At 37.4% G+C, this 22,295-nt stretch overlaps 1 long non-coding RNA gene across 1 annotated transcript in view; it reads right to left on the reverse strand.

Moving 5' to 3' along the window:
• The window catches only part of LOC138752652 (uncharacterized), a 102,017-nt gene extending 80,090 nt beyond the window's left edge, over positions 1-21,927 (reverse strand). The window contains exons 1-2 of the long non-coding RNA XR_011350807.1: positions 21,552-21,927; positions 20,138-20,288 (exon numbers count right to left, since the gene is read on the reverse strand). This is a non-coding gene — a long non-coding RNA (uncharacterized lncRNA). The remainder of the gene's footprint in view (positions 1-20,137; positions 20,289-21,551) is intronic.
• Positions 21,928-22,295: the final 368 nt, after the last annotated feature.

The following is a 22,295-nucleotide window of genomic DNA, read 5'->3' on the forward strand; positions in this document are numbered from 1 at the left end:
TGTCTTACAAATTTGATCGAGGTTCTGGAAGAGGTCACAAACGTGGTTGATGATGGTAGGACAGTGGATGGACTTTAGTTAAGAATTTGACAAAGTCACTGATGGTAGGCTGACGCAGAAGCTACAGATACAATAGTGATTTGATCATTTAGATTTACAATTGGTTGGCTCATAGAAGTTAGAGGGCAGTGGTAGAGGGGTAAGAAGACAAACTCAACAACTCATGTCAACAGACCTTGCAATTCTACATAATTTTTAAACTTTAAATATGGAATTCATTGAGGAATTGATGTTTATTTCCTCAAAATTTCTTTTTGATCCATAGCCGACTTTAATTATGAGGTTTATTCAATTTTCCATTCTTCCCTGTTCAGCTATGTTTATTATATGAAAATTAAAGGCAAATTTCATGTAAACTTTTATGTTAATTGTTTATGCTCTCTTTGGCTCAGCTGCCAATTTTAAATATTCTGTTTTAGCAAAGATTCTGATTGGTCAATATCTCAATTATTCATGCACAGAATGATGTAATTGTAACTTCATGCATGGCGCTGGATTTTCCAGAGAAACCTAATCCTTGACAAAGGGACTCATGAGCTGTCAGCTTGCTGCTGCCATTCAATGTTAAATCATACAGTATTTTGACATGGTTGCCAAATTCAATTATTTTTAAATACTGTAACCATGCGTAACTGATAAGCATTTAAAACTGGACTAACTTTCATTACTCTGCAGCATTAGAAAACTGATTTAAAAAAAATTTAAAATACAATAAAAGTTACTTTCATGAAGATACAAAAAATCTTTTCCAGTGACAATGGCAGGGCCCAGAATTTCTTGTACATCCCAAACTGATGTAGACATTGCAGTGTACTAATGACTGTATCACTCATTTTGTAGCAATGCTCCCTGTATGCCTCACTGCCCCTCACACAGCACACTTAAATTTGAGTTGCTTTATTGTTAGCCACAAATGAGCCTGCAGCTGACGTGGACATTTACCCCCTCCATAAATCTTCGTCCGCGAAGCCAAGCCAAAGAAAGATTAAGATACGGTAAACAGCTTTAATTTCTGTGCTGTCCAGGCAAGTCGGCTCACATAGTAGGTATGGCTGGGAGTAGTAAGTCAAATAGTGCAGTGTCCAGACAAATGTTTTAAAACATAGTGTAGGGTACAGAAAAAAAGTACAGTTTAAAAACAATGCAAGGGCATCATCTTTTGCCAGCAAGAGATCCATTTAAGAGTCTCATAACAGTAGTAAAGAAATTGTTGTTGAAATGGAGATTTGCATTTTCAAACACGTATCTTCCACCAGGCAGAAGGGAGAACAAAGTATGACTGAGGTGGGATGGGTCTTTTCATATGTTAGGGGCTTTGATGAGGCAGAGGGAGGTGTTAATGAAGGGGAGTTGGCTTGCAGAATGGCCTTAGCTATACTTACCACTCTTTGCAGTTTCTTGTGGTCATGGTTTCCATACCAGGTTATGATACATACAGACCAGATACTTTCTATCTCAACTCTGTAAATGTTGGGAAGAGATGTCTGGGACATGCTGAATCCATTGGTGTGCATTCTTGATTGTAACATTTTGTGCCTACGCCAGGGCATGTGGTTGGTGACATTTATTCTGAAAGACTTAAAGCTCTTCTCCATTTCCATGTCAATATCATTGATATATACAGGATGTGTGCTCCTCTCATTTCCTGAGGTCAATGACCCTCCTTTGTTATCCTGACACGATGCCTTCAGATTATCTTTTTTTTAAAATAATTTTTTTTTCACACTGTGAACCATATCAACCAAAATATATACAAACATTTCTCATTAAATATACACAGTGGCATTTTCTCCCTTTCTCCTCCCCCCTACCCTCCCTCCCCCCTTCCCACACCCTCCAAAACCAATAAATATTCAACATATACAATAAAACCATTAAATAATGTCATCACACAATGAAAAATAAACAAGAAAAATGTGTCATCTACTTTTACACACTGGATCAAGTCGTTTTGTCTTCTTATCATTTTAGGGGGTGGAGGTCCAAGGCTAGCCCTCTCTGTTATGTTCCATGTACAGTTCCAAATTTTTTCAAATAATGTGACTTTATTTTTTAAATTATATGTTATTTTTTCCAATGGAATACATTTATTCATTCCATGTACCATTGCTGTGTTCTCAGGCTCTCTTCCATTTTCCAAGTTGACATTATACATTTGTTTGCTACTGCTAAGGCTACCATTATAAATCTTTTTTGCACTTTATCCAATTTGAGGCCTAATTCTTTACTTCTTATATTACTTAGAAGAAAGATTTCTGGATGTTTTGATATGTTATTTTTTGTGATTTTATTTAATATTTGATTTAGATTTTCCCAAAACATTTTCACTTTCTTACATGTCCAAATTACATGTACTGTTGTTCCCATTTCCTTCTGAGAGCAAAAACATCTATCTGATAATGTTGGATCCCATTCTTTTAACTTTTGAGGCATGATATATAACCTGTGTAACCAATTATACTGATTCATGTGTAACCTTGTGTTTATTATTATATTCTTCATAGTTCCAGAACATAACTTTTCCCATGTTTCATTTTTTATCTTTATGTTTAAATCCTTTTCCCACTTTTGTTCAGGTTTATAGCTTATTTCATCATCTTCATTATCTTGCAGCTTAATGTACATGTTTGTTATAAATCTTTTAATTATCATTGTATCTGTAATCACATGTTCAAAGCTGCTTCCTTCTGGTAATCTCAGTCTGTTTCCCAATTTATCCTTTAAATAAGCTTTCAGTTGATGATATGCAAACATTGTACCATGAGTTATTCCATATTTGTACTTCAACTATTCAAATGTTAATAAATTATTTCCTAAAAAACAATTTTCTATTCTTTTGATTCCTTTTCTCTCCCATTCTCTAAAGGAAAGGTTATCTATTATAAAAGGGATTAGTGGGTTTTGTGTCAACAACAATTTTGGTATTTGGTAATTCATTTTTTTCCTTTCTAAGTGGATCTTCTTCCATATATTAAGTAAATGATGCAATACTGGTGAGTTTTTCTATTGCACCAGCTTTTCATCCCACTTATAAAGTATATGTTTCGGTACCTTCTCTCCTATTTTATCTAGTTCTATCTTAGTCCAGTCTGATTTTTCCCTTGTCTGGTAAAAATCTGATAAATACCTTAATTGTGCGGCTCTATAATAATTTCTAAAGTTTGGTAACTGTTTATCTAACACTATCCACGGTTTCCTTCTTTTCCACAAGAATTTCCTTTTTATTCTCTTTAGTTCATTAAAGAATTTCTCTGTTAAGGAAATTGGCAACGAATGAAATAAGTATTGTATCCTTGGGAAGACATTCATTTTAATGCAATTTAGTCTCCCTATCAACATTAGTGGTAATTCTAAGTCTTACTGCAATTTCTTTATTAGTGGGTGATAATTTAGTTTGTACAGGTGGCTTAAGTTATTATCTAACCTAATATCTAGGTATCGGATTGCTTGTGTTTGCCATTTAAATGGTGATTCTTTTTTTAAATTCTGTATAATCTGCATTAATCTTTGGCATCGGTTCACTTTTATTTGCATTGATCTTGTACCCCGATATTTCTCCATACTCCTTCAATTTCTTAAGTAATTCTTTTATTGATATTTCTGGTCCTGTTAAGTATACTATGATGTCATCTGCAAATAAACTGATTTTATCCTCCTTCTCCTTTATTTTTATCCCTTTTATTTTATTTTCTGTTCTTATCAGTTCTGCCAATGGTTCTATTGCTAAAGCGAACAATGAGGGGGATAATGGACATCCCTGTCTTGTTGACCTACTTAATTTAAATTGTTTCAATACATTTCCATTTACTGTTACCTTCACCAATGGTCGATTGTATAATGCTTTAACCCAATTAATATTTTTTTTGGTAGATTGAACCTCTGTAATACTTTAAATAAATAATTCCATTCTACTCTGTCAAAAGCTTTTTCCACATCTAAAGCATCAGCCACTGTTGGCTTCTTATTTCCTTGAACTGCATGAATTAGATTAATAAGTCTACAGACATTATCCGCTGTTCATCTCTTCTTAAGAAATCCAGTTTGATCTTGTTTTACTATTTTTGGTACACAATCTGCCAATCTGTATGCTAATAATTTTGCTATTATCTTATAATCTGAATTAAGTAGAGATATTGGTCTATATGATACTGGTATTAATGGATCCTTCCCCGTCTTTGGTATTACTGTAATTATTGCTGTCTTACATGTATCTGGCAAGTTTTGTTTTTCTTCTATCTGTTTCATTACTTATAGGAGAGGAGGAATTAATAACTCTTTAAATGTTTTATAGAATTCTATTGGGAATCCACCCTCTACAGGCATTTTATTGTTCAGCAGCTTTTTTTAATATATTCTGTACTTCCTCTATTTCTAATGGTTTTATCAGTTTGTGTTGATAGAATAGAAAACTTCTATTTTATCATCTTTCCCTTTATTCTCAGTTTGGTATAATTGTTCATAAAATTCCATAATGTTCTCATTAATCTCTATTGGATTATATGTAATTTGTTTGTCCTTTTTCCTTGATGCCACTACAGTTCTTTTAGCTTGTTCTGTTTTAAGTTGCCAGGCTAATATTTTATGTGTTTTTTCTCCCAGTTCATAATATTTTTGCTTTATTTTCATTATGTTCTTCTCCACCTTGTACGTTTGTAATGTTTCATATTTTCTTTTGTCTGCCAATTTTCTCCTTTTCGTTATATCATCCCTTTTTACTAATTCCTTTCCTGTACTTACTAGCTCCCTTTCCAACTGCTCTATTTCCTGATTGTAGTCCTTTTTCATCTTAGATACATAACTTATTATCTGTCCTCTAATGAAGGCTTTCATTGCGTCCCATAATATAAATTTGTCTTTCACTGATTTCGTATTTATTTCAAAATGTGTTTTAATTTGGCATTCAATAAACTCTCTAAATTCCTGCCTTTTAAGTAGCATGAAGTTTAACCTCCATCTATATGTTCTTGGTGGGATGTCCTCCAGTTCTATTTCTAATAACAGGGGTGAATTATCAGATAGTAATGTAGCTTTATATTCAGTTTTCCTAACTCTCCCTTGAATATGGGCCGACAACAAAAATATATTAATCCTTGAGTATGTTTTATGCCCACTTGAATAATATGAATATTCCTTCTCTCTTGGGTGCTGCCTCCTCCATTTCATTTCCTGCATTGATTTAACCATAAATTTGGCCAGTTTATTCTTTTTACTTGTCTTTTGTCCAGCATTGGATCCAAATTAAGGTTAAAATCCTCTCCTATCAATATATTTCTTTGTGTATCTACAATCTTCAAAAAAATATCCTGCATAATCTTTTAATCCTCCTCATTAGGTGCATATATATTGAGCAAATTCCAAAACTGTGAATATATCGGACTCTTTATCATTACATACCTCCCAGCTGGATCTATTATTTCCTCCTCTATTTTGATTGGTACATTTTCATTAATTAATATAGCTACACCTCTAGCTTTTGATTTATATGATGCTGCCGCTACGTGCCCTACCCAGTCTCTCTTTAATTTGTTATGTTCTACTTCAGTTAGATGTGTTTCCTGCACAAATGCTATATCTATTTTTTCTTTTTTCAGTAAATTTAATAGCCTCTTCCTTTTAATTTGGTTATGTATTCCATTAATGTTTATAGTCATATAATTTAATGCGGCCATCTCATATCCTGTTTACACCTCATTTCTGCTTCCTTACCACCACCATCTGCCTTTTCCCCATTTTCATCTCTCAGTTTTCTCTTTTTAAACTCAATGTATGACAACAAATTTAAAACATAAAATATTCCAACAACTCCCATATCCAATATTACCTTAACCCCAAATACCCCCCCCCCCTCTCTGAGATGCCTCTTATCCCTTTCCGGGCATCCACAACTCCCCTTTCCATTTGGATTGCGATCCTGCTCGCAAGCGTCAACTGATTTCGCAGTGACAGTTATTCTCTTCCCCAGAAAATGTTTTTTTTACACATATAAAAAAGTTCTCCCTTTTATTTTCCCCTTACTTCCTTCCTTCCCTTCTCTTTCCCTTCTTTAGTTCTTTACATATACATTGTTTTTACATCTTTATATATACTTTATCGCTGTTCTTCATTCTTATTACATCTCTTCATCTCTCCTTCTGTCCTGCAAGCGTTCTGCAAATTCTTGTGCTTCCTCTGGATCTGAGAACAGTCTGTTTTGTTCCCCAGGGATAAATATTTTAAGCACAGTTGGATGTCTTACATGAAACATGAATTTATAATCTTTTTTTCCATAGGACTGATTTTGCTGTAATAAACTCCTTCTTCTTCTTTAAGAGTTCAAAACTTATGTCTGGGTAAAAAAACATCTTTTGACCCTTGTATTCCAATGGTTTATTGTCTTCTCTAATTTTATTCCTTGCCCGCTCCAGTATATTTTCTCTTGTCGTGTATCTCAAAAATTTTACTAAAATGGATCTTGGTTTTTGATGTATCTGCGGTTTCGGAGCTAGTGTTCTGTGTGCCCTTTCTATTTTCATTTTTTCCTGCATTTCTGTAATTTCCAGGACCTTTGGGATCCATTCTTTTATAAATTCCTTCATATTTGTGCCTTCTTCATCTTCCTTTAGGGCCACTATTTTTATGTTGTTTCGTCTACCAAAATATCAATTTTCTGAGCTAACAATTCTTGTGTCTCTTTATTTTTTTTATCACTTACTTCCAATTTTCCTCTTAAGTCATTTACTTCCATTTCTACAGCCGTTTCTTGTTCTTCCACATTTTCTACTCTTTTCCCTATTTCTGTCATGACTAGTTCTAATCTTTGAATTTTATCTTCTGTTCTTTTCATTTTTTTAAAAAAATTGCACTAAATTCTAATGACAACCATTCTTTTAATGCTCTCATTTGTTCTTCAAAAAAAGTTTTATCTAAATTCTGTCCATCTGTTTTACCTTCTATTTCTCTGTGAAGATCTTGGTCTTCTTCTTCCTCTTCTTCTGTGCCTGTACCTGTGTTTGTGTCTTCTTCTCTTCTTTGTATCTGTGTCTCTTCTGATTTTTCTGATGAGTAGCTTGTCTCACTTTGTTGGGTCTGTTCTTGCTTGGCCTCTTGTTGTTGGTCTTCTCCTTCTGAGCTGCTCATCTGTTGAGCCTTCTGCTGCTGCTCCTCTTGCAGTTCACCCCGTCGACTTTCTTTCTCATCTGGTATTTCACTCCCTCTCCTGCCGCTTTCTTCATCTTCCAGCTGAGTGCCCTGGTGTCGGGCGTATCTCAGCTGGTCGTGCCGTGGTTGGCCACTCCTTGGCTGAGCCCCCTCCCTTTGGTGTTTTCCTTTACCTTAGATTACGCATTGTTCATGCGTGACTCCTCATGCATGCGCAGTTGCGCACTTTTGTTTGGCTCAGAGAGCCATTTTTGGAGTCCACCGGTTGGGGGGTCGCGACTCCGTAGGGCCGGCATCAACCTCTGAGATTGGGTGCTCTTCGCCACCACATCTCCCTGTTCCTTCGTGCAGGTAAGGCCTTCTCCTTTCTTTTCCAGTGTCTTTTCTTTTTTCCCATTGTTTTTACTTTTTCCTTCTTAGGTGCCATCTTCTTTCTTTTCTCTGCCACTTTATCTTTTAACATATTTTATATTTATTGAACTTTGTCTTTTCTTGACTTTTTTTCTGGAGAGGGCTGATTTTACCCTACTGGCCACTACTCCATCACATGACTCCTCAATGCCTTCAGATTTTCGATCTCCTTTCTGTACTCTATATTTTCTGTCTTGTCATTGTTGAGATCTGGCATACAACAGTGGAATCACCTGCAAATTGTAGAAGCAGCATTTGGCTGTGCATTCATGGTGTAAAGGGAGAATAGGAAGGGGCTGAGGACACAGCTTTGTAGGGCACCTGTTTTCAGGATTATCATGGAGGAGGTATTGTCACATATCCTCACTGTTTGCAGTCAACAAGTTAGGAAATCACAGAACAAATTGTCAAGAGTGTGCTGATACCCATGTCTCAGAATTTTGGGATTGATGTTGTTTGGGACTGTGGTGTTGAAGGCAGAGGTGTAGTCAATAAACAGAAGCGTAAGTTGAACTTTTTTCAATTTTTGTGCGGTTAAATACAATTGATGTAAAAAATTATACTGTACCAACCTATAATGTACATTTATAACCTTAGTCATACTATCTTTACATAAATTTCTCCAAATATTTTCATCTATTTTTCTATTCATATCCAATTCCCATTTCATTCTTTATTTATGAACATCTAATTTGGGCATTTTATTTTGAAATAATTTATACATCTCAGAAATAAATTTACTTAAATCATCTTTAGTAAGTAATAATTCCAAAGAAGATTGCCTAGATAGTTTTAAACTATAACCTAATTGCTCCGATAATTTTTTTTAACCTGATAATAACAAAAAAGTATTCAAAGGGATTTTAAACTTATTTTTCATATGATTAAGACAAAAATTTTCCTGCTTCAAAGCAATCTTCAACTTTTTAAATTCCCATTTTACTCTAAATTTTCAAAAACTAATTATCCACAGTAAAGGAAACAGTTTGTTCTGATAGAAAGGCATTTTCACCAAAATTTTCCCTTTCCCACCTATCTGATAATCAATTTTATTCCATATTTCAATTAAATCTTTTAAAATTGGTGGGTCTACACCAATTAACAATTTTGTATTCCATTTATAAATAAATTCTGCCATAAACTTCTTGTCAATTTTATCCAACTCTAATTTTAGCCCAAATGGAAGATTTAGTCATATCAAACATTGCATTAATAAATTTCAATTGTGCTGCTTTATAATAATTCGATAATAATTTTTTTACATCAATTGTATTTAACCCCACAAAAATTGAAAAATATTCTACTTAGTTCTTCAGATTTGTGCTTTTGGTGTGGTCAAGAAATAGATACATACAATTTGAGAGACAAAATTTTTTTCTTTATTGAAGTTTGGAGCCCATACTTGAAAATCATCGGTGTTAAAATTTGATGTCTCGGTCCACTTTGATGGATGCCGCCGTCTCCAAAGCCAAAAAGTTTGAATATGACTGTATTTGTTGATGATCTCCTTTTTCGTTCTTTTGTAGGTGGGAAAGGGGAGGAAGGAGGGTATTAGTGGGGTGGTTGAGGAGGATGGTGGGGTTTTTATAAACAACCATGTTTAAATCAATATATTGTAATTAATGCTGTTATGTGATTTTAAATAAAATTTATAAAAAAAGAAACAGAGTCCTTCAGGACCTTGTGCACAACTAAATGGGTGTTGCACATTTTCTAAGTCAAAACTATCCCGTTGCATCGTTTGATCCATGATCATGTAAGGAGGGATGGGACGACTGCTGGGTAGCATAAATTCAGAGAAACAGAAGAACTGCAGATTCATGGTGTCAACAGGAATAAAGTTGGCAGGTTATTGGTGGGGCATCATTTACAGTGCCCTCCATAATGTTTGGGACAAAAACACTTTTTGCCTTTATTTCCCAATGTGATGCATAGTATTAAATTAGTATTCACAAAATTCACATGCAATTAAAGTGCACATTCCATATTTTATTCAAGGTTATTTGTATATATTTTGGTAGAAATTACAACCCATTTTACACATAGTCCCCTCATTTTGGGCTCCATAACGTTGGGGACATTTGGCTTCATAGGTATCTGTGATTACTTGCGTATGCATAATTGCTTCATTGCTGCAGGTATAAGCAAGTTCGGCTTGCTGCCAAGCTTTTGACCACCTCTGGAGTCTGCAGGTACCATAGTTGTGCCAATAAAAGTCAAAGAAGCTATTCTGAGGCTGAAGAACAAGAATAAAATAGTAAGAGAGATTACCCAAACTTTAGGATTAACAAAATCAACATCCACAGAAGACTCCTTGAAAAGAAAGAAAATATGTAAACCACTAGTTAGCCACAGAAAGGATGGCTGGATTACAGTTTGCCAAGAAGTATTTAAAAGAGCCAGTAGAATTCTGGAAAAAGTTGTCGACAGATGAGACCAAGATTAGCCTCAATTAGAGTGATAGCAAGAGCAAGTTGGTGGTGTAAAGGAACTGCCCAGATCCAAAGCCTACCAGATTTGCCATGATTTGCATCTTGCAGTGTAGCCTTCTGGGGGCAGTAGTCATTGGCACATCTGCCTCCTAAAGAATGTTTCTGATCTGTTGGACAGGCATTTGAGTTTTTTTCTTCTCATTATTATTGGCATCAGCAGTGGAGGTCTTCCTTGGAATACCTGTCCCTTTGCGATTACTGAGCTCACCAGTGCAGTCTTTCTTCTTAATGATGTTCCAAACTGTTGATTTTGATAATCCTGAGGTTTGGGGGATATCTTTCTGTTTGATTCTTGTTTTTCAGACTTAAAATGGCTTCTTTGACTTTCATTGGCACAATTCTGGTCCTCTTGTTGAAAAATGGCAACTACAGACTTCAAAGGTGATGAAAAAATTAGAAACAAGCCTAGCTCTCTTACAACTGCACCAATTAAGCAATTAAACATACCTGCATGCTCACAAACACCTGTGAAGCCAAATGTCCAAAATATTATGGTGCCCAGAAATGAGGGGATTATGTATAAAAAGTTGTGTAATTTCAACATGGTCGAACCAAAATGTATAATAATAACCTTGAATAAAATCTGAAATGTGTATTTTGATTACATGTGAATTGTTTGATTATGAATTTAAAACTGTGCAGCACAGGGGTGTAGAGGTTAAAGTCTTGTGTTTATCATTTCTGGTTGTTTTATGACTTTCCCTTTAAGGATTGTTTTTGTACTATGACATCATGTGTTGTAATATCTGAGTGGATGAGGAGCTCATTCTCATTCTTTGAATAACCATTAACCATGGAAGGAGAGTAAGCTCACTCGAGAAACTTTTCTTTGAATTTATCAAGGGGCAAATAAAGGAAAAAAGTGTCTTTGACCCAAACATTATGAAGGGCACTGTAGATCCATGTCGAGGCTCCAAAATTTTATAGTCAAAATGTAGAAATGCTGGAGGAACTTAGCTGGTCTCTCAGCGCCCAGAGGAGGTAAAGATATATTACTGACGTTTCAGGCCTGAGCCCTTCCCCAAGGTGTGAGTGAAAAGACAACTATCTGAATTAAAAGCTGGGGGAAGAATGGGAGGGGGAAGAATGGGAGGGGGAGGAGGCTCCCTGTCTCCATACATCTAGCTCTATCTCTCTTCCCTTTATCTTCTTTCACAGAGCCAAAATTAATTTTCACCTTTCTCCTTATCATATTTCATTAACACCTTTTGTCTCTTCATCTGTATTCCTCCCCCTCCCATTCATTCCCCCATTCAAGCCATACCTTGAAGAAGGGCTCAGGCCCAAAACATCAGGAAATATATCTTTACCTCCTCTAGGCGCTAAGAGACAGGCTAAGAGACTGGCTGAGTTCCTCCAGCATTTGTGCATTTTTACTACAATCACAGCATCTGTAGACTTTTGTATTTCATCTGTCTTTCTTTCTTTCACCAGCCTGTAATTCAGACCCTTGTCTATGGTGCATACCTTGAGGAAGGGCTCAGGTCTGTATCGTTAGTAATCTATCTTTACCTCCTATGGACACTACAAGACCATCTGAGTTTATCCAGTATTTCTGTGTTTTGACTACAACCACAGTGTTTCACCCCAAGATTTTTACAATCATGAATGAAGATTTGCTCAGGACAGAAAACTGGCAAACTCCTTATTCACCACCCAATCAAGCTGTGCTGCTATTATAACTTTGATATTGTGCTTAACTGCACCATGTGTGATCTCAACATTTAAAAGAACTTAAAAGACTTATTGATGATTGCAATTTGGAGAAAATGTAATGGATTCAAGATGGTTGAGTTCTGCATCAAGCATCAAGCTTCAAAGAAACATTTAATCCTAGAAAGGATGAGAAAAAGTCTATTGAAACTCAAAGAATATATGGCAGTAGGTTGATAGTGGAAGCATATATCAAGCTCCTAATTTTTGTTTGGTCATTATTTTACTGTTCTAACCAATTACATATCATTGCCTCATCTTCAACTTCAATCTGTGAAGCCTAGTTTCCCCACCCTGATGGTGTCGTGATTGTAGCTGGTGAATTCCATGCCACCAGAGTCCACTTTGCCTCCAGAGGAGAGAACACCCTTGATCAGGTGTACACCAATGCCCCTGGTGCATACAAGGCTGCCCCTCTCCCACACCCTGGTTACTAGGATCACATATCTGTCCTGCTAACCCCAGCATACAGACTGCTGGCAAAACCAACAAAGTCAGTTCGCAGGGAGATCAGGACTGACTGGGGATGGGGCTGATGGAGGAGATAGGGCAGAGTGTGCTAAAGGACTACTTTGAGAAGGTGGACTGGACCTGCTTCAGGAAGGCAAACATGTACATTGGCCATGTAAACATCGATCTCAGTGACTGATTACATCAGCAAGGACATTGCAGATGTCATTGAGATCAAATACTTCACAACCAGGGCCAACCAGAAGCCATGGTTGGACACAGAGGTCTGGGCACCTCTGAGCTTGTAATGCTGCCTTCAGGACAGGGGGCAGGATGGCACTAAGATCAGTCAGGGATACACTCTCCCATGCAATCAGGAAGGCGAAGTGTAGATATGTATAGAAGATCCATAGTCAGCTGTCTGACACTGGAGACACAAGGCACCTATGTCAATGGATCAAAACCATTACAGACCATAAGTCAATGTTGTGAGTCAGTGACAACAATACCTCCTTTCTGGACACACTGAACATCTTCTATGCACATTTTAATGAAAATAATAGGCTGATGCCAAAGAAGCTCCATCTCCCCTTGATGAATGGGTCCCTTGCATAGCTGCAGCCAAAGAGAGGAGAACCCTAACCAAGGTGAACCCACACAAGGCAGTGGGATCAGACAACACACCTGTTTGGGTAGTGAAGGACTGTAACACATCTCAACGACTACTGCCCAGTGACACCGACCTCCATCATTATGAAATGCTTTGAGCGTCTCGTGATGCAACACATCAAAGTGCATCTCCTGGAGACATTGGACTGATTACAATTTGCTTACATATGGAACTGCTCCACTGATGATGCTGTAGCCTTGTCCCTCCAGTCCATTCTGGCCCACCTGGAGAATGGCACTTCTTACGGCAGGCTGTTGTTCATTGACTTCAGCTTGACATTTAATATGTTCATTCCACAGAGGCTGATGGAGAAGCTGTCCTCGCAGGGACTCAACATTCTTCTCTGTAAATGGTTTCTGGACTTCATAATGGAAAGATCACAGTCTATTCGGGTTGGCAGCAGAATGTCAAGCACCATCACACTGGGCCCTGGTGCACCTCAGGGCTGTGTGCTCAGCCCATTCCTGTTCATGTTATTGACCCATGACTGCACTGCCAGATCCAACTACAACAGATTCATCAAGTTTGTAGTAAGAAGTAAAAGACAAACGTTTGCAGTCACTGTGATTGAAGTAAAAATGCAATGCTGGAAAAGTCAGCAGGTCATCAAGTTTGCAGATGATAAAAAGATAAATTTATACTATGGGATGCAATGAAAGTGTTCATCAGAGGGCAGATAATAAGTTATGTAACTAAGATGAAGAAGGACTACAATCGGGAAATAGAACAGCTGGAAAGGGAAATAGCAAGTGCAGAAAAAGAATTAGCAACAAGCGGAGATACAACAAAAAGAAGAGAATTGGCAGACAAAAAAATAAAATATGAAACACTACAAACATATAAGGTGGAGAAGAACATAATGAAGACAAAATAGAAGTATTATGAGCTACAAGAAAAACACACAAAATACTAGCTTGACAGCTTAAGACAGAACAAACTAAAAGAACAGTATTGGCATCAAGGAAAAAGGACAAACAAATTACAAATAACCCAACGGAGATCAATGAAAACTTCAAGGAATTCTACGAGCGATAATATCGAACTGAGAACGAAGGGAAAGAAGACAAAATAGATGAGTTTCTAGCTAAAATTGAATTACTGAAATTGCAAGAAGAGGAGCAAAATAAATTAATAAAATCATTTGAAATAGAGGAAATACAGGATATATTAAAAAAAACTACCGAACAATAAAACGCCAGGAGAGGACAGACTCCCAATAGAATTCTATAAAACAGTTAAAGACTTATTAATTCCTCCTCTCCTGGAAGTAATGAACCAGATTGAAGAAACACAAAACATGCCAGATTCATGCAAAACATCAATAATTACAGTAATACCAAAGACGGGGAAAGATCCACTAACACCAGCATCGTATAGACCAATATCTCTACTCAACACAGATTATATAATAGCAAAACTATTAGCAAACAGATTGGCCGACTGTGTACCAAAAATAGTAAAACTAGATCAAACTGGATTTATTAAGAAAAGACGAACAACAGACAATATCTGTAAGTTCATTAACTTAATCCATGCAGTACAAGGAAACAAGATGCCAACAGTGGCGGTTACCTTAGATGCAGAGAAAACCTTTGACAGAGTAGAATGGAATTATTTATTCAAGGTACTACAGAGGTTCAACCTACCAGAGAAATATATTAATTGGACTAAAGCATTATATAAGGGACCATTGGCGAAGGTGACAGTAAATGGATATATATCAAACCAATTTAAATTAAGCAGGTCAACTAGGCAGGGATGTCCACTATCTCCCTCACTGTTCGCGTTAACTATAGAACCACTGGCAGAACTGATAAGGACAGAAAATAAAATAAGAGGGATAAAAATAAAAGAGAAGAAATATAAAGTCAGTCTATTTGCAGATGACATCATAGTATATTTAACAGAACCAGAAATATCAATAAAAGAATTACATAAGAAATTGAAGGAATGTGGAGAAGTATTGGGGTACAAGATCAACACAAATAAAAGTGAAGCGATGCCAATGAATAATGCAGATTTCACAAAGTTTAAGAAAGAATCACCATTTAAATGGCAAACACAAGCAATCCGATACCTAGGTATTCAACTAGATAATAATCTAGGCCAGGGGTGCCAAACTCAAATTCACAGAGGGCCAAAATTAAAAACTTGGACTAAGTCATGGGCCAAACTAAATATTTATTGAAAATTTTCAACAACATCTGCATGTTTTCTCTTCTTTCAACATATGTAATGTTAAACTTTTTCTTATTAAAATAAATGTTTAATAATAGTTTTGGTTAAACTCTTTCCAGAAGAAGCATTAACAAATGAAAAATAAAATATTCAATAAATAATATTTCTCTATACCCTTTAAGCTCCTTTTAAATGTTTTTTTTTCACAAGCCAATAAGTAAAAAAAAATAACAACTTGCTTCAATGACAAACAGGTTTGTCTTTTAAAATGATGAACATATAGTCTGCCTCCCACCTGTCTTGAAAGGTCCTGTTTTCTGTCTTTCGTTTGGCCATTTTTCGTAAGGGGTTTATTACATGTGAGTTAGGCGACACGTCACAGATGCTAATGTAAGTAAACAGAGGAGGTGGGGCGATTAGCGGGCTGACGGGCCGGCGCCAATGCATTTGCAAAGCATTCTGGGATTTGTAGTATTAGCTGTGCATGCGCTATACTGGTGCGGTGGCCAGCGGGCCAGCTCTAATACATATTTGATATGATCTTGCGGGCCAAATATAATTATATCACGGGCCAAATTTGGCACCCGGGCCTGAGTTTGACATGTGTGATCTAAGCCATCTATACAAATTAAATTATCAGCCATTAATGAAGAAATTACAAGACGACTTAGAACATTGGAAAGATTTACCACTAACACTGATAGGAATGGTAAATTGCATTAAAATGAATACCTCTTCCAATCGTTACCAATTCACCTAACAGAAAAATTCTTCAAGGAGCTAAAGAAAATAATAACGAAATTCTTATGGAAAGGGGGGTAACCGAGGATAGTGCTAGATAAATTAACAGAATGGTACAAACAAGGGGGCTTACAGCTACCAAACTAAGGATTATTATAGAGCAGCACAATTAAGATACCTATCAGATTTTTATCAAACAAGGATAAAATCAGATTGGACCAGATTAGAGCTAGATAAAATAGGGGAGAAGGTACCAGAACATATACTATACAAGTGGGATGAAAAGCTGGTGCAACATGGGAATTCAGCAGTACTGCACCATCTGCTCAACATTTGGAAGAAGATTCACATAGAAAGGAAAAAAACAAATTACCAACTACCAAAATTAATATTGACGCAAAATCAACTAATCCCCTTCACAATAGATAACCTTTCCTTTAAAGAATGGGAGAGAAAAGGGATCAAAATAATAGAAAATTGTTTTTTGGGAAATAATTTATTATCATTTGAACAAATGAAGTTCAAATATGGTATAACTCACGGTACAATGTTTGCATACCACCAACTGAAAACCTACTTGAAGGACAAATTGGGAAGCAGGTTGAGGTTACCAGAAAGAAGCAATTTTGAATATGTGATTACAGACACAATGATAATTAAAAGGTTTATAACAAACATGTATATCAAACTGCAAGAGAAAGAGAATGAGGAAACAATCTGTAAACCCAAACAAAAATGGGAACAAGATCTAAACATAAAGATAAAGAATGAAACATGGGAAAAGCTATGCTCTGGAACTATGAGAAATACAATAAACACAAGGTTACGCATGATACAATATAATTGGTTACACAGGCTATACACCATGCCCCAAAAGTTAAATAAATGGGACCTAACAGTATCAGATAGATGTTTTCGCTGTAATAAGGAAATGGGAACAACAGTACATGCAATTTGGGCATGTGAGAAAGTGGAAAAGTTTTGGGAAGATCTAAATCAGGTATTAAATAAAATCACAAAAAGCAACATACCAAAAAATCCAGAGATCTTTCTTCTAAGTAATATAAGAAGTAAAGAACTTGGACTCGATTTGGATGGAGCACAAAAAAGATTTATTATGATAGCCTTAGCTGTAGCAAAAAAATGTATTATGTCAACCTGGAAATTAGAAGATAGCCTGAGAATACAGCAATGGTACATAGAAATGAATATATGTATTCCATTGGAAAAAATAACATATAATTTAAGAAATAACCTTACAGTATTCAAACAAATTTGGGAACCGTACATGGAACACAACAGAGATGTCCTACCGCAGACCTCCACCACCTAAAATGACACAAGGAGAAGGAGACGAAATGAACTGACCCAGTATTTAAAAGTAGATGACACAAATTTCTTGTTGATTTTCATTGTATGATGACATTGTTTAATGGGTTTAATGTATCATATATGTTGAACGTTGAGTGGGTGGGGAAGGGGGTGAAGGAGGGAGGGAAGGGAGGAGGGAAAAGGGGAGAAAATGACACTGTGTGTATTCAAGAGTGAAATGTTTGTGTGCATTTTGGTCAGTATGGTTCATAGTGTAAAAATTTTTTTTAAAGTTTGCAGATGATACAACAGTAGGTTGCCTCATCAGCAACAGTCACACGACAGAGAAGAGGTGAGAAATCTTGTGAAATGGTGCAAGAGTAATAACCTGAGTCTCAACGTGAACAAAAGAAATGAAATTAAAAAATTTAATTATAAATTTAGACATACAGAATGGTTACAGGCTATTTCAGCCCACAAGTCTGTGTTGCGCAATTACACCCATATGACCTACAACTAGTGGTAATTTCAAATGGTGGGAGGTAACCAGTGCCCCTGGGGAAAACTCAGGCAGACATGGGGAGAATGTACAAATTCCTTACAGACAGCTTAGGATTTGAACCCTGGCCCCATCGCTGGCACTGTAACCACGTTGCGCCAACCGTGCTGCCCCTCAAGCCCCAGTATGTTTTGAAAAGTGGGAGCAAACCAGATCCCCCATGGAAAAACCCATGCAGACACAAGGAGATGATCATGGACTTCAGGAAGACCAGGTGTGACCACATTCTACTACTCGTTAATAGCTCAGTAGTGAAGAGTAGAGAGCATCAGGTTCCTAGAAGTTAACTTAAGAAGTGACCTATCCTGGACACAAAACATCTCACTTGTTAGGAAGGTGCAACAGTGACTGCATATCTTCAGAAGACTGAAGTGGGCAAGGGTACTGGTCACCATCCAGTCTACATTCTACAGGAGCTCTATGGAGAACATCCTGGCCAGCTGCATCAGAGTCTGGTATGGGTTGCCATAGAGCATCAGATCAGAGGTCAATCCACAGGAGAATAAGAGCAGCAAAGAGGCCACTTGATGTGATTTAGTGGGATCATTGTCTAAAGAGGGCTCTCAAAATCAATGAGAATCCCTACTATCCTACATAAAGCTTATTGCAGCCACTACCAAGTGGAAAAGATATGGAAGTATCAGAGGCAGACATATGTGTGTTATGTCTGTATGTGTGTTTACAGTTGCATGAGGACTGGATTGTACTTGTATAAATGATAAGTCTGAACTGATCAAATCCACACTAGCAGTATTTTTTATAAGGTTGAGTAGCAATGGTTCTCTCCATTTTCAATTCTTCACTACTCCATCTATCCTAACATCTCTCCACATGATCCCTGTGTACTTTGATGCTTCTCTTGTTAGTCAGCTTTTTCAAGAACATTGCATCCTTTGAGTATACATTCATTTTGTTTTGCCACATGGTAACTCACATTTTATATTGTTGTTGATGAGTGGAAAATGTAACAGTGGGAGTGTTAAATATTGTGGGACTGGGCAGGGTGTACTGTACTGGTTCCGTGGAAGTGACAAATAGAACCTTACAGAAATGTGTGATGTCCTGAGCAGCAGCTATATATCTGCTTCGTCACCAGACTCCATCTTAATTCCCATATCCCTCTGCTCCTTATTATCATTGAAATTCCTGCAGATGAATGGATCAAACCATCAATGGTTTGTTCTTTCTGCAATCCCACTTTGTTGTTGCTTGGTGGTGTTGAGATATACAAGGTCAGGTGGCATGTGGATTCAACTGGACGTGCCATCTGACATTGACCAGGAACCAAATTCAGGCATGGCAGTCATTCTCAGCCCAGAAGACCTGGCAAAGTCCTCCTTGAAAACATTTGGAGACTGATATCCAAGATGGGAGGAGTCAAGCAACATCCTGCAGATAATTAGATTCATACTTTACAGAAACTGCTCGAGACACTTTCATTACAACACTCGGTTACATCCTTTTCAAATGGCAGGGCAGATTCATTCGAGGGGATGAACTGAAATGGCTGTACAAGTATGCATAACTCTTGGTGTACCACATATGGGAAGAAATTCATACCCCAAGGAACTGTAATGCCCAATGTGTTGCAGTTCCTTTCAACTCAGATAGTCCTTCTCAAGCTCTCTTTTAATCTTACTCGATTCCATTTGCTCCTCTCCTTTTACATTTACAAGCACCTGGTACGCCAGATTCCAGCAATTTGCAGTCTCGTGTGCCCCCTATTTCCTTCAAACTTGGCGGGATCCTTCTTCACATCTTCCTTTCGAATTCACTGACAATCTGTTTCCTGAGATCCCTTTAAACACTTCAGTAGCCCTGTTTTCTGTGCTCTCTTTGAACTCATCTCCGTATTCTTTGACATTTACATGCAGTTTTCCCATACTCTGATTCCACAGGATATCTGTGCTTGGGACATAGAAGGAGGCCATTCAACCCATCAAATTATTATGCTATCCTAATTCCATTTACCATCACTTTTGTGTCATCTACAGACATATCCTACCTGCTACATTCACATCCCAATTACGTAACAGTGTGAATCTCAACACTGAACCCTGCAATGCACCACTGGTCACAAGCTTTCCATTGCAAACACAAGCATCATCTTTTTGGAAAAAAGAGTCTATGTCTTCTATCAACAAGCTAATTTTTGATCCACTTGGGTTTGTACTTTTTGGGCCAATCCTCTTATTTGGGACCGGGCCAATAGTCGTACTGAAATTCTTGTCAACTACATCAACCACACTACTCTGATTGAAAATTTCAATCAAATTAGCCAGACAGAACCTCCCCATAACAAAGCCATGGTGATTATTCATGATCAAACTATACCACTCTATTGAAGATTGTCCCTCAGGTATTTTGCTAATAATTTCAGCACCTTTGATGTTAGAATTTTCAGCATGCAATTACCTGGCTTATTCTTGCTTCCCTTCTTTATTGTTGTCCTCCAGGCTTCTGTCACTTCTTTTGTGGTCAAAGATGATTTTAACATTTCTGTCAGAGACTTCCCCTCCCCATAGCAGTTTGCCATACATCTCATTAGGGCTTATCATCTTTATTCCTGCAGACATAATATTTTAATGGTAAATTGTTCAAAAATTCCATTATCACCCTCCCTGAATTCTCTAACCTTAATGTACTTCTCTGTAGTGAATGGTAATGAGAATTATTTATTTAAAACCTCATCATCATCATCCATGTACAGGCTGCTACTTTGGCCTCTCATGGGTCTTTCTCTTTTCATTATTGCCAATATACTTATAAAAATCTTTGTGATTTTGCACAATCATGTTTACTAAAGCTGCTTCAAAAATCTCCTTGCCTTCCTGATTACTTTGTAAGTGTTTGCCTATACCTCCTGTACTCTTGTGGGGCGTTGATTATCTTTTTTTTCCACGCATGCCAAGCACTCTCTTGTTATATCAAACCCATGATATCCCGTCACACTCATGATTCCTTGGACTTGTTGGCCTTATCTTTCACCTGTATGTTGGCCCTGAACTCTCAGTACTTTGTATTTAAATTACTCCCATTGGTAGTGTGCAGACTTGACTGAAAGATTCTTTTGTAGTCTAGTTTTGCCACATACCGTCTTTGATTCAAATTGCTTTCCCCCCCCCAGTTAAAGAGCATAATTCTGGCCCACTCTAATTTTATTCCATCACAATGTTATGACGAAGGGAGTTATGGACATTTATTTCCAAAATATGCTCCCATCATTTACCCCACTATATTGCCAATGATCAAATCCATACCGTCTCTTCTCTGACTCAGAGTTCTTTTGGAGTAAGCACTTTAAAAATTCTTTCCCCTTCTAAGCCTTTTACATGATGGTGATCCTAATTAATAATGGGGAAGTGAAAATCTCCCACCAGGATGACCCTATTATTTTTACATTTTATGAATATCTGCTCTTCTATCTCCCACTGACTGGAAATTTGTAGTACACATCAGCATAGTGGACATTCAGTTTTTGGTTCTGAGCTTCACCCATTTCAAAAATTCTTCAGGATATTTTCTTGCCTTGAGTAGCAATTCCCCCCCCCCACCCCACCACACCACCTCTTTTACATTCTTCATCATGCCAAAATGGTGGAGAAACATTTGCAAGACTACATCCTTTCAGGTGAAAATGATAACAAACATCAATAGCTCTTTAAACGCAAACAAGCAATACAGCTGTCATTTTCCTCCTGTCAAGCAGTTCTTCCAAGTGAATGACATTTCCACCCCCCCCCCCCAATCTAATAGAGTGCATTGGATGCTTATGGCATGGTCCCCATTGCACTGGGGAAACCAAATGGGTAAATGAGCTGCAGATCACCTGTGTTTCGTCAACAAAGGGAATTTTTGGGCTTCCAGAGGTCTGTAACTTTAAAACTCTGCCTCGTCGATCCTGAAATTAGCTGTAGCCTTCTGCGTGGTTCTGACAGGCCAAATCACGCAAAAGAAACACAACCCCGTCTTCTTTCTGGGCAAATTGCAGCCTTCTGGATTAATATCTCCTTCAACCCTTTTGGGTAACTTGTGTTCTCCCAGTATCTAAACTGAGCAGTTCTGCTGTGGGTAATCCAGTTGCAGGATGAACTCTGATTTTCTCTCTCCATTGAGACTGCCTGTCATTTCCTCGAGTATGGGTTTGCATTTCACTGCCTTTATAAATGATGTTTCTACATTCATCCTTCAGATATCTTCATTAACATCATTCAATCCTGCTCTCATCCCATTAAAGATATTCCCTGTGTCAAACTCCCCCCCCCCCCCCCTCAATTTAAAACTAACTGGCTTCTCTCTTCCCCAGTTTTGATGAAAGGTCTTCGACTTGAAATATTGACTGTTGACTTTCCCACGGGTGCTTCCCTCATTTTCTGTTCCTTTTTCGTAATTGCAGGATCAGCATTTTCATTCCATTCGTGAAAATTCCTGAAAAGCGAGTATTCAGGGTGGCAACGAAAAGGAGAGTACTCTTTGTGGGTGAACAGGGCCAGCAAACAATTGGCCCCCAAATCAGCCAACATCTCAACCCATCGCCTTGCAGCGGTGCTTCCTCCCCGACCTGGAGCAGGGG

Source organism: Narcine bancroftii, chromosome 2 (genome assembly GCF_036971445.1).
Source record: "Narcine bancroftii isolate sNarBan1 chromosome 2, sNarBan1.hap1, whole genome shotgun sequence".
Classification (NCBI taxonomy): domain Eukaryota; kingdom Metazoa; phylum Chordata; class Chondrichthyes; order Torpediniformes; family Narcinidae; genus Narcine; species Narcine bancroftii.